This window comes from Schistocerca cancellata, chromosome 1 (assembly GCF_023864275.1).
Source record: "Schistocerca cancellata isolate TAMUIC-IGC-003103 chromosome 1, iqSchCanc2.1, whole genome shotgun sequence".
Lineage (NCBI taxonomy): Eukaryota > Metazoa > Arthropoda > Insecta > Orthoptera > Acrididae > Schistocerca > Schistocerca cancellata.
The window spans coordinates 1,153,674,017-1,153,687,032 of record NC_064626.1 but is presented as its reverse complement, the minus strand read 5'-3'; the positions used below and the strand labels follow the sequence as shown (position 1 = coordinate 1,153,687,032).

The 13,016-nt window shown below is 38.1% G+C and overlaps 1 non-coding gene across 1 annotated transcript; it reads left to right on the top strand.

Moving 5' to 3' along the window:
- Positions 1-9,795: 9,795 nt before the first annotated feature.
- Positions 9,796-9,866, top strand: Trnag-gcc (transfer RNA glycine (anticodon GCC)). Its single transcript has one exon. It is a non-coding gene; the product is annotated as a tRNA-Gly (tRNA).
- Positions 9,867-13,016: the final 3,150 nt, after the last annotated feature.

Here is a 13,016-nt window from a genome sequence, read left to right as displayed (position 1 = left end):
ACTGATGACCTCAGATGTTAAGTCCCACAGTGCTCAGAGCCATTTGTACCAACCCTCCATTCTTTTCCGCTTTTGCTTTGTCGCGTCCGTCAAATACACGGCGCCAAGTGATCGCGAGAAAAAGGTTCGTTTAGTTCTGTACACGCATTCACTGTTGTCCTGCGCTCACACGATTGGACGACGGGCTTGTCACTGAGGACTGTACACTTTCCGGGACCGGTGTTCGAGTGGAACCGATGCAAACACAATTATCGCAATCGACTGTTAATGGACATTGCAGTCTGATTTCATTTTTGTCACTTGTTCATTTACTCATTTGGCAGAATAAATACATTTTCGGCATGTGTACTTATCAATTTTGTTATCACACCTTCACCATAAAGTCGGCTTACCGTATGACTGATATGTAAGTGGCGATATCCACACGTTCCCGCTTCATGTACAGTCTGTTAGAATACCGTAGTTTTTCCGTGCTGACTGTGTATTTGAATTCTACGTAAATCGCTTCAGCTTACGTAGTTTGTTGAGGGGAAATTTGTAATCGAAAGGAAGAGTATGGCTTAATCTCCCGTCGATGATGCCGTCATTAGAGATGGAACACATACTCAGATTTAGGAAGGAAACTAGCTGTGTCTTTTTCAAACGAAAGCACCCATTCTCCTTAAGCGTTCATGTTAATATTTTATGGTAGTTCACCCAAAGAGATAGCATGCTGTATCTCTTTGAGTTGTCCGCCCCATTAGCTGAATGGTGCCGGCACGGTAGCTCAGCGTGTTCTGTCAGAGAGCTGGTTGGCCTCTGTAATAAAAAACTGAGTGGAAGGATCAACAAACGAACTTTCACGTGGTTGGCGCTTTGGATTGCCACGCACAGGGACCCGGGTTCGATTCCCGGCTGGGGTGGGAGATTTTCTCCTCTCAGGGACTGGGTATTGTGCTGTTCTCGTCATCATTTCATCCCCATTGTCGACGAGCAAATTGCCCAATGTGGCACTCAATAAGACTTGCACTTGGCGGCCGAACTTGGCCACTGTCGCCATACGCTCCCTTTCCATTTCTTTGAGTTCACCGCTATAGTGTTAGAATAATGGCGAGTTGATGCCCATGAGTTTGGAAACGTGCATGATGACGCTTACAAAAAGTATAGAAGTCTTAAATCGTATCTAGAATACATTTATGACCAGGGGGTATATGACCCGGGACAACTGGGAGATCCGGGAAAACCCGGTAATTTTTTCATCCGGGAGAAAACCAGGAAAAACCCGGGAATATTTTAGAATTCCGAGATATTTTTTTTGTTTTAGTTTTCAGTTAATTTTTTGTAATTTTGACTGGTAAGAAATAATACTCGAACAAAGGATATTACTGCATCCCCCTACTGCAGAATAATACTGCAACAATAAAACATGAACGAGAGAAGAAAACGAAAACAAAACCTAAGTTGCGAAGGAAATGGGCCATGTGCACAACAAAACACAGTGCTCATACAAGCGTCTGCCAGAAACAAAATGTGTCAAAGGCTTTAGAAAGACTATGCAATGCTTCATAACAACAAATTGCCTCCGATGAGCATGACGTCACAACTGTTTACATTTGATTTTTGTTAGCAGTTGCCAGCGGGCCCATGCGCATGCGCAGTTGGGTTGCGCATGTACCTTCTCCCGCTTCTGGTCACAAAGCAGCAAGATGCTACCCAGAAAAATTTTTCTGGCGCGTGCAAGCTGCCATATTCACTGGGAGCAAACCGGGGTATCTCCCACGGGCGGCAATTTCAGTCAAGCATTAATCGCCTTGTAGAACAATGAAGCTACTTTTTGTCGGTTTGCTAAAGAAATAATACTTTATTAATCTTTCCCGCTGAGGCAGTCAATTTATTTGAAATGAAGTGTTTAATTCCACACTATAGGCTAGTTTCAACTGTTCGCTGCATTTCAAAAGCGCATGCTTTCATCTTCTAGCACGTATGGCATTATGCCATAATAAAGAACCAAAAATGAGATAATACAGCATTGGTGTTCCAAGAAAATTTACAACCGAATCTGGACATACAAATATGCACTTTAAACCGAATTATGCATTTTAGTATGGTTCATGAAATTCCTCTGATGTCTTGTTTCTTTTATGACATAATGTAAGTTCTTTTAATGTTTTACACGTACGAACATACGGGCTTCTTGCGTCATCGTGGTGACGCCTGTTATCTGGCGCTCTCTGGCAACTGCTGAAACCTCTTTCTAACAGGTCGCAGGAAAATATTGTGAATGATTGATTGAAAAGCGTTACTTTCAAAGTAAATTTCCTTTTATGCAAGATGAACTAAGTGCGAGAATGTGCGATGAATTTCGTAAATCACAGAGTATTTGACTCTCATTGAAAAATCAGCTATTTGAGGACGACCATTTAGAAAAAACTTCGAGCCCAGAAGATCAGACATTTATGTCGGTATTAAAAATTTTACTGGCACGTTTGTGTGATGTATCTTAAAGTGTAACACGTGCAAAAAAGATCAACATTATACATGAAAGTTTAGCTTCTCTTGGAGCTTATTAATCTCAGAGCCTAGTATTATAAGTGAAAGCTCTGCTTTTCTTGTAGCAACATCATTTATATTAATTTACACCATTAACTTTTCCTATTTCTGTGTATATGCGCAACTTAACAGTGATAATGCTATTAGCTGACTGCATCACGTGTCCTAAGCTCTGAATATCCGCTGTATTGGCTGACGAGATCATGTGACATGAGCTATTACTGTCTTAGAAAAGTGCATCTCAATCTCGATTTCAATGCTTCAGAAAGTAACATGCGGTTCTTGGTGGAATTAAAATAAAAAGCTGGATACAATTATCAGTGCTGATTCTAATATTGAAGAATTGCAGTCTCCAAGATATAACGTAAACATATGTGAAAAACCACTTGTAAACGGTGCTGACTCCTTGGAAAGTGGTTATAGCAAAGTAAGTGAATTTGTGCAGGAAAACATTGGTACTGCAAATGTTAAACAAACGGATTTGGCGGCAGATAAACATAAACACCATATTGTGGTTAATGTGCTGTGCAACCCGACTCACATATCCAAAACAACTGTTGGTGATCGAGAAAATGGCGCTGATGAATGCTGTAATAATGTAAGTAGTGACAGAAACTGTTCAAATCCCTTTCTACAACAAGGAAAACAGATCATTCCAGACAAACAATCTTCAACTGTAAATTGTAATCAAACTGATATCATGGAATCAAACGAGTGTTTTGATGTAAACAATGTATCGGTCAACAGAACAGGATCTGGCGTTAATAAAGACGAAAATAGTCTCTACAACTCTGCAGATTCCTCAGAAAATAAACTCTCACCCAATACAGAGTGGCGTGTAGTAAGTTCTAGGAAAAAAAGTGTTCGCCATAGGGACAAGAGAACCCCAACTACTTCTGCAGAACAACAAACAAATAACACAGCGCTAAATATATAAACCATGCAAACTGCCACAGACAGTGACTACCAGATCAACTCCTCCAACCAAAGCCATCTCAGTAATTGGAAATTCAAGTGTTAGTGACAGGAAAAATAAAATAATAGGCACTGGTGATGACCAAGGAATGCTGTATGAGGAAAAGACAGCACGGTTTCATTTAGGAAAGCTGAGAAGTGGAACGACAGCAGAAAACTTAATTAACTTTTTGAAGAAAATCCTACCAGGTCATGCAGCTTTCACGTAGAAAAATTGCAATCTAAGGGTGTAAACAGTAGTTTTAAGATTGGTGTAGACTTTCATCTAAAAGACAAGCTAATGGACACTGCTGTATGGCCCAAAAATGTTGTAATTAAGCGTTTTTTGTTCCGGAGACCAACCATTATGCCAATAAAATAGATTATGAAGTTAAAAACAAGGATCACTGCACAAGAACGTTTCTAGTACCGAAAACAATATGCCTATAATCGTTGCAAGTGTAAATGTGCAGTGCATAAGAACCAAAATTGATCTCCTATCATTTTTTATAGAAGAAATTAAACCAGATGTTTTATGTATTTGTGAACACTGGCTAGCTGGAGCAGAAGGTGATTTCTATAAATCTGTTGAATACTTAGACATGGCCAGTGCTCGGTTTCGAAGAACTGCAACCTGCGGTGGGCTCTCTGTGTATGCCAACAGAGATCATAGCATCAAGGAAATCGATTTAAGCAGTTTTTGTGTGGATTTTGATCTTGCATTAGCTGCACTGTTATTAACAAATATTGATTTAGTTGTTGTTTCTGTGTACCATTCACTAGATGGTGACTTTGAGAATTTTATTGGACATATGGAGAACTGTTTGTGTTACCTAACACGCCTAAAGTGTGGAGATTTTAACATACACATAGGTGATGGAGATGCCAGAGAGAGGGTATTTATGAGTTTAATTACCAGTTATGGCTTGTTTATTGCAAATAAGCTCCCAACAAGGGGTGGTGCATGCCTGGACACCATAATCACCAACCTCAACATCTGGGATTATAAACTCAGTGTAGTTGAACCTATGATAGCAGATCACTGTGCACTAGTAATGGAAACCAGTATGAGGAGCAAACCACAGATAAGCACATGGCATTCAAACTACACATTCAAAAGAAGATTTGTTAAAGAAGAGAGACTAAATGATCTCAAAGCAGCTCTATCTTGTGTAAACTGGCAGCAGAAAATTGCAGAGTTAGTAGGCAGTGATTCTTTCTTATGTCTGTTCCAAACCTTAAAAGCAATATTTGATGACATGTTTCCGTCAGGACCAGTGAAGAATCCTGTGGACAAATCAGAAGGCAGACAGAAAGTTATCAATGTGAAACAATGATACACCGCCAAGCTCGATAAATTGAAGCGTACTGTAACAATGTGCAAGGACCAAATGAAATCAGCTTGAGACATTCCAGCTAAAGAATTACATCACTGCAACTACCTAAAAGCCAAAACAGATTATAGGAAGGCAGTAGAGGAAGCAAAAAAGAAACATAATGATACATACATTAAAGAGGCCCAAAATCCTTGTAAAGCTGCCTGGAATCTTGTAAATGAGAACAGAAAGAAGACTACCTCCTGCTTAAATTCATGTAACCCTGATGACTTCAATGAATATTTTGTCAGAATAGTGGAAAAGACAGTGAGAGAAATTCCACACTCTGACCTAGATCTGACTGCAAACATAAGAAATGCAGACAGTTGCAGTATTTAAAACTGGAAGGAAGTACACCCTGAAGACATGATAAAAATTGTGAACTCCTACAAACACTTAGAAAGTGTAGACATCTATGGCATGTCCTGCACACTGCTAAAGAAAATTATTGCAGAATTAGCTGAGCCATTAGGCATAGCAATAAACAAATGTCTATCTTCTGGTGTCTTCCCAGACTTCCTTAAACTGACGTGCACAGTACCAATATATAAGAAGGGGGATCCATTTGAGGTGTCCAGCTTCAGACCAATCTCAGTGATACCAGTACTAGCCAAAGTTACTGAATCTGTGATGCACCGCCAGGTACTGAATTACTTTGAGGAAAACAACTTATTCCAAAACACACAGCACGGATTCTGCAAAGGGAGAGCAACAGTGACAGCCACACTGGACTTATTAAAAACAATTGGACAGAGTTTTGAAGAGAGAGAGAGTGTGGCACTGACACTCTGTGACCTCAGCAAAGCCTTTGACTGCATCTCACACACAACACTAATAGCCAAGTTAAGATGCTATGGTGTAGGAGGTGTTGTTCTATCAACACTCGAATCTTATTTGGAAAACCGAAAGCAGGTAGTATCAGTGCACGGAGCAACTTCTCTTGAACACAAACTGGAATATGGAGTGCCCCAAGGATCAGTCTTAGGACCTCTCCTATTCCGCATATATGTCAATGATATGAGCTGTAATAGTCAAATGTTGCAGTTTCCAGATGACACTACCCTTATTGCCACAGGTCATACAGCTGCAGAAGCTCTTGGTGCATCAAATTTGATGTTTGAAGAAAAAAAAAAAAAGGTTCATAATAAACAAAATGAAGATCAATGAAGAAAAAATCCAACATTTGATATGCAGTCTAACCAACATTGAAGACCAAGAAAACATGGAGACTGTCAGACTACTGGGCTTCAAGATTGACAGCAAACTCTCCATGAATGATCACACTGCATATGTATGCACCAAACTTTCTTGTGTGATATACCTCCTGAGGAAGCTGAAGAGGGTAATAACTGACCAGTTTCTCACAATAGTCTACCATGCACAGCCACATTAGCTATGGACTGTTCTTGTGGGGACACTCCTCAGGCAGCAAAGATGTGTTGCTATTACAAAAAAAAAAAAGCCATCAGGGTCATATCCTCTAGCAAAAGACTGGACCACTGTAAGTCTATTTTCACCAGGCTAGGCATAATGACTGTTTTTAGCCAGTATGTGTTTTTCTGCCTCATTTATATAAAAGAAAAATCAAAGGAATTTTAGCATAAGACAAGAAATACATAATCATGACACTCGCTGTAAGAGGAACATTGAAGTGCCAAGGTGTCGCCTATCAAGTACACAAGACAGCTTTCCAACAGTCGCCCTAAAAATGTACAATCAACTGCCTCCAGAAGTGAAATCCCTGCCACCTGAATTATTTCGGAAAAAAAATTGCTCAGGACTTGAAACAACATCCACTATATTCCTTGGAAGAGTTTTTCAACAGCGGTTCTAGTGAATGGACAAAATAATAAATATTGTTATGTTTTATATATAATTTTGCCTAAATTTAATCTTCTTTTTATGTTAACTGCACATTTAATTTTGTGTTTTACTTAAAGTACATATTCTGCCAAAATGAAACTTTGTGTGTGTGATCTACATGGAATTGTAAACACTTTGCTTTCCAGTATTTTCATTTGCTGCTATGAAGTTTTACTTTCCTGTTTAGTTATATTTCATTCCATCTATGTTCTATATGTTTTTGTGCACTGCATAAATATTTCCTTTTATTTGTAATATAAATTTTGTATATGGTGTTGTATAAATGTTAGTTGTAAACATTGTATTTGTGATGCAGTCTGTCCAGCCATGGCTGGTAAACGATGAAGATATGTAATAAAGTAATATACTTCCGTAATATAGAAATATGCAGTGTACATGGCCTTTTTTCCGAGTTTTGTTTCCTAAACGGCTGAGAAATTCTACACCGGTGTATAAAACCATTACCATTCAAAGGATTGATAAGTTTTACAGTTCCGAGGAAAAGTATACTGTCCCTTAACACGGACAAAGTGTACTTTCACACGGGAGAAAGTGTGTTTTTAACCGGGAAATCTGGGAATTTTATTTCCTTGTCCATGTATACACCCTGTATGACTCACTGCTGCTGAGCGATAAAGTCAATTTCAGAATGCGATAGCCGGCCGATGTGGCCGAGCAGTTCTAGGCACTTCAGTCTGCAACCGCGAGACCGCTACGGTCGCAGGTTCGAATCTTGCCTCGGGCATGGTTGTATGTGATGTCAGTAGGTTAGTTAGGTTTAAGTAGTTCTAAGTTCTAGGGGACTGATGACCTCAGATGTTAAGTCCCATAATGCTCAGAGCCATTTTTTAGAATGCTATGTTCGTAAACATTACTTTCTACGTCCCGCAGGTCTGTTCGTAGGCCTAGACCTATCACAGTTATGGAACTGATTGTTCTGTGACTTATTTACTGTTCAGTTCCTGTAGACAACAAAGAAATCCAGTGCCTCTACAGACGACTGCAAGCTTTCATATTGTTTCACTGCCCAAACCGCGTTACTTAGTACCGCAGCATTGTCGACAGAACGACTACCATCTATGAATACCATCTATAAACCAAGAGAGAGGCAGGTGCTATGTGGGAATTTTAACTAGGGCTTGGTCTGCTCAGTACTGATCGCTAGCAGTCGGGAAACCTCGTGTCGTAGTAATTTGCAGATGTTCGTCGCCAACTGTGCAGCGTAGTATTAATATGTGTTGACTGCATTGTTGTCTGCTTTGTCGCTAGCTGTGTTTTGTTGCGTTATTTTCATTGAAGTTTTCCCGAAAGTGGGCGGTGATGGTGTTGTCGGCCATAGCGAAGGTTACCTTCTACTCCAGTTTGGAAAAGGAAGTCTGGTATCAGGTGCTGGCAGACGCTCTAAACACGGGCTTGTGTTATATGCACTGCTTGTTCCCCACCGCACCCCACGTCTTCCCGCAGGGTACCAAATTCCGTTGCCCACAACCACCGTTATCGAGATGCCAAATTAAAGTTAGCGAGTGGCCCGGTCATACTTAACATTCTCCACCAAGCGGACAAAGCCAGCAATACATTAGTCACAACGCAGCAGTTACGTACAAGAGCCTGCTCCTTCTGCATTATTGCTATCCTGGAGTATGCGGCAATATTGCCGTGAATTGGCACAATTTGACGAAAACCCCATTGCTGCCAGACATTGACCTAAAATAAAGGCCTGTGTAAAACGCCTTGCGTTAGTATTGATCAAGAATTTTGAACTGCAGGCTCAAGTGTCATCTATCTACTGAAAAAATTACGCACCTGTGTTTCTGAAAGCCTGCTGATTAATTCCTATTATGCATCCTTTCATTGCCATATTAGCTATGGTATTCTTCTATGGGGTAATTCTCCATGGTCCAGGAAAATTTTTATTTGGCAGAAGAAAGCCATCAGGAGCATCTCTAGGATTACCAAAAATAACATATCATGTAGGTCATACTTCAAAGGATTACAGATAATGACAGTCCCTTATCTTTTTATATACAGCTGCCTTTTGTACATAAAAGAAAACTTTAACAGTTACAACCTTAGGCAGTCCGTTCATAATCATAACACTCGCCAAACATTTAAGATATAATTACCAACAACTCGACTCAAGAAAACACAAGACAGTTATGAATGCATGGGAATAAAGCTTTTCAACACATCACCTGTGCAGGCACATTGTGTCTCTCTTAATATATTTAAAAGTAAGACTAAAAAATGACTGAAAGACAAAGCTTTTTACAGTGTTAAAGAATTTGAAAACTCTTCAAAAATAGACCTAACGTACGAAACAACTTGCAACTCTGTTTGTACCTCTTCCTAAGCTTTTTTTGTCTCTGTAGTTCCACATTTAACTGTTAGACATGTGGATAAATCCTTATGTATGAAATGTATTCTTTTATTATGCACATTCTTTAAAATGCACACTTTAGTTATGTGGGATATCTTTATGTATCAAATGTATTCCTTTATTATGTATGTTCCTTTAAAATGTACACTTGTGATACCTCACAATAGTTATATTTCTTAATATGTAAATTGTACATTACTCATGACGACATCGATTGCATGTAAATGCTTAAAGATGGATAAATAGATAAAAAATAAATAAATAAATAAAAGTTGGTTTGAGTCTTGGACTTAAATGTCGACGTCGCAGTCAAATTAGTTTTCTTCAACAAGATCAGCTCAGACCATACGTCATTCAGATTGTTACTTTTGTTTCAAACAGTTAAAGTGCAGCAACGCGGGCCAACTCAAATATTTTAAATGCTCGAAATATTTTATTTAAAAACAAAAGGAAAAAAATTAAATAAGAGTGTCGCATTTACGCAAAACATATTGACAAAGTCAGATGGAAATCGCCGTTTATGAAATGTAATCGCTACGATGAAGGTGGACAATTGATATTTGGAAGTTCTGATAACATACATATAAGTGTCACGGCGTATTGAAATAATAACGCCCAAAAGAACGACATCATTTTTGTTAAAGCTTGCGTGTCAAGGAACAAGGAATAACATAAAACATTCAAATTTGGTTGTAAGCATCGGTGGTTCAGTGGTAGAATGCTCGCCTGCCACGCGGGCGGCCCGGGTTCGATTCCCGGCCGATGCAGTTTATGTTTTTTTTGTTTTTGTTTTGTTTTTATGCTTTGAAATTAATCTCATTTTGAATACAGATTCTTACCTTCCGTTACTACTTCTTTGTCATTCACCAGCCATGGCTGGCTGACAGCGTCAATTTTACAACGATATTACCACATTATAATTGATAAAAAATGCAATTTAAACTATGATAGCCCAAGATAACAGTGTTAAACGAAAGGAGAAATACCACCAGTGCTCACTCCCCTGTTCTGAAGATTATGACTCTAAATGTGCAGTGCCTCAAGAAAAAATATTGTGAACTTGAAATAGCAGTAAGTAACACCCAACCTGATGTCTTGTGTATTACAGAAGATTGGTGTAAGGACCAAGAAATTAGTAGTATTCATATTAATCCATTTAAACTGGCAAATAATTATAGTAGGAAAATTGCAAAAGGTGGTGGAGTCGGTATTTACCTTAGACAAGAGTTAGAATTTAAAAAGAGATGTGAAGCAGAGAACTTAAGTATTGAAAAGTTTTTTGAAGCAGGTGCTGTCCAGCTATATGGCCTGATGAAAAAAGTCATAGTCATTTTATTTTTTTATTTATTTATATTTATTTATATACTTGTTCCATAGATCTGTACATGTGAGCAAGTCACTCAGATGTGGAACGTGTCAATGTACATAATAAAATACATAGAATAAAGACATTGTTATAGTATTAATAACAGTGCACAAAAGTCATACTTATTAGCTTAAAAACTAGTCAACATAAATGTGAAGATAGCAGTTTCATATATAGGGCATTATTTCATCTATTTTAACCTTGAACAGTAATCAAAACTTCCCACTTTGGGTTTAAAAGTGACCCAAAAATGGAAATGAGAAAAACAGGAATTTTTACATTAGGGCATTATTACATTAGTTTAACAGTAAACAGTGTCAAAAAATTTAAAATCATCTTTCCAATCTGGGTTTTACTTATTTCTCTGAAAGAATTCCTCTAGTGAATAAAGTGAGGTCTCAAGTAAATAATTTTTCAAGCTACGTTTAAATACTGATGTACTACTCCTTATACTTTTGATGCTGTTGGGTAGGGAATTGAAAATTTTCGTTCCAGCGTACTACTTTACCCCTTTCTGAATAAGTGTCAAGTTCTTTAACTCACAGTGGAAATCCTCTTTTCTTCTGGTGTTATGTTCATGATGTAGGCAATTCGTTTCATACAGAGTGGGGTTATTTATTACGAAGCACATCAGTGAATATATGTACTGAGATGTTGCTGTCAGTATTTCAAGTCGTTTAAAAAGATTTCGACATGAGGTTCGTGGGGGTACACCACAAATGATTCTTATTGCTCTTTTTTGTGCTGTGAGGATTTTCTTTGCGGCAGGTGTATTGCCCCAGAAGATGATGCCATAACACATGACTGAATGAAAATAGCCAAAGTAAGCTGACTTTGAGATGGTAATGTCATTGAAGCGTGACAAAATTCGTAAAGCAAATGTTGCCGACGTCAGCCGTTTTAGTGTTTGTAGAACGTGATGTTCCCAGTTCAGCCTACTGTCCACGTATATGCCTAGGAATTTTGATAAGTACACTTGCTTTATCATCTGATCATTCAGTGTGATAACTATTTCTTTTGGGTTTTTGTGGGTTGTCTGGAACTGGATAAAATTGGTTTTTTTCAGGTTTATTGAAAGGGAGTTAATACTAAACCAACCCAGAACTTCTTTAAGGATATCATTGACCTCAGATTCTAAGTCAGTAGTTGACACATTATCCACCACAATGCTCGTATCATCAGCGAACATTGTAAATTTACACTGCTTATTGATGGATAAAGGCAGATCATTAACATATATGAGGAACAGCAAGGGCCCAAGCACTGATCCCTGTGGCACTCCCTGCTGCACAATTCCCCACTCAGAGTCCACTATATATTGTGATACACTATCTGAAACATCTAGAATAATCTTCTGCTTCCTATTTTCGAGGTACAATTTTAACCAGTTTCCTACAGGTCCTGTAATTCCATAATGACAGGTCTTCTTGAGGAGTATCTGGTGATCTACACAGTCGAACGCCTTTGATAGGTCGCATAGGACACCAATTGGCAGCCTCTTTCTGTTTATAGACTCTAGAACATCATTTGTGAATGAGAAAATTGCGTTATCTATCGAAACTCCCGTTTGAAAACCAAACTGCTGACTGTTAATGATTTTCAGGTCACCAAGGTGTGCCACAATCCTGTTGTACAGAGCTTTTTCTAGGACTTTTGAAAATATTGTTAATAGAGAGATAGGGCGATAGTTTGACACATTTGTAGCATCCCCTGCATAACAGTGTATAGGTCACCATGTGGAAACATAGAAGTCTTTTTTGATAAATTAGAATTGTTGCTAAATACTATTTACAAAAAAGAAACTGCGATTATTCTTTGTGGTGATTTCAATATTAATCTTCTAGTTGAAAGTCAACAAAAAAGGCAATTTTTGGACATATTAAAGAGTTTTAACATGTCACCACACATAAACAATTCAACTAGAATAACAAACACCTCCAATAGCCTCATAGATAACATTTTCTCAAATATGTCAGAAACTGACATAGAGGTAACAAACATAGATTTAGGATTGTCTGACCACAATGCTCTCACCATTGAAATCCCTTTAAGGTCAAAGGAAGATAAAGGTGTAAATAATATTTACAAAAGAAACTTCTCTGTGGACAGCTGTCATCAGTTCATAAGTATCTTAGAAAATGAAAATTGGTTAGATGTTTTGAAACAGTCAAGTACAGATGAGGCATATAGTGTATTTGCATCGATTTATATGATGAACTTTGAGATGTGTTTTCCAAAGATACTGACCAGAGTCAAGTCTACTGGATACATAAAGTCAAGTTCTTGGATGACTCTTGGAATTAAGAAATCATGTGAAAACATGAAAAAACTGAATTCAGAGTTGAGGGAGTGTACAAATATTGATTTTATAGAATATGTAAAGAGGTATAGGAAAATATACCGCAGAGTAATTGCAAATGCAAAGTTACTAAGTAATAATATGGAAATAAAACAGTCCAGAAATAAAACTAAAATAGCATGGGAAATTGTGAGAAAAGAAACCGGGGTACCTACCAAAGACAAGGAAATTATTCTAAAAGATGAGGAGAAT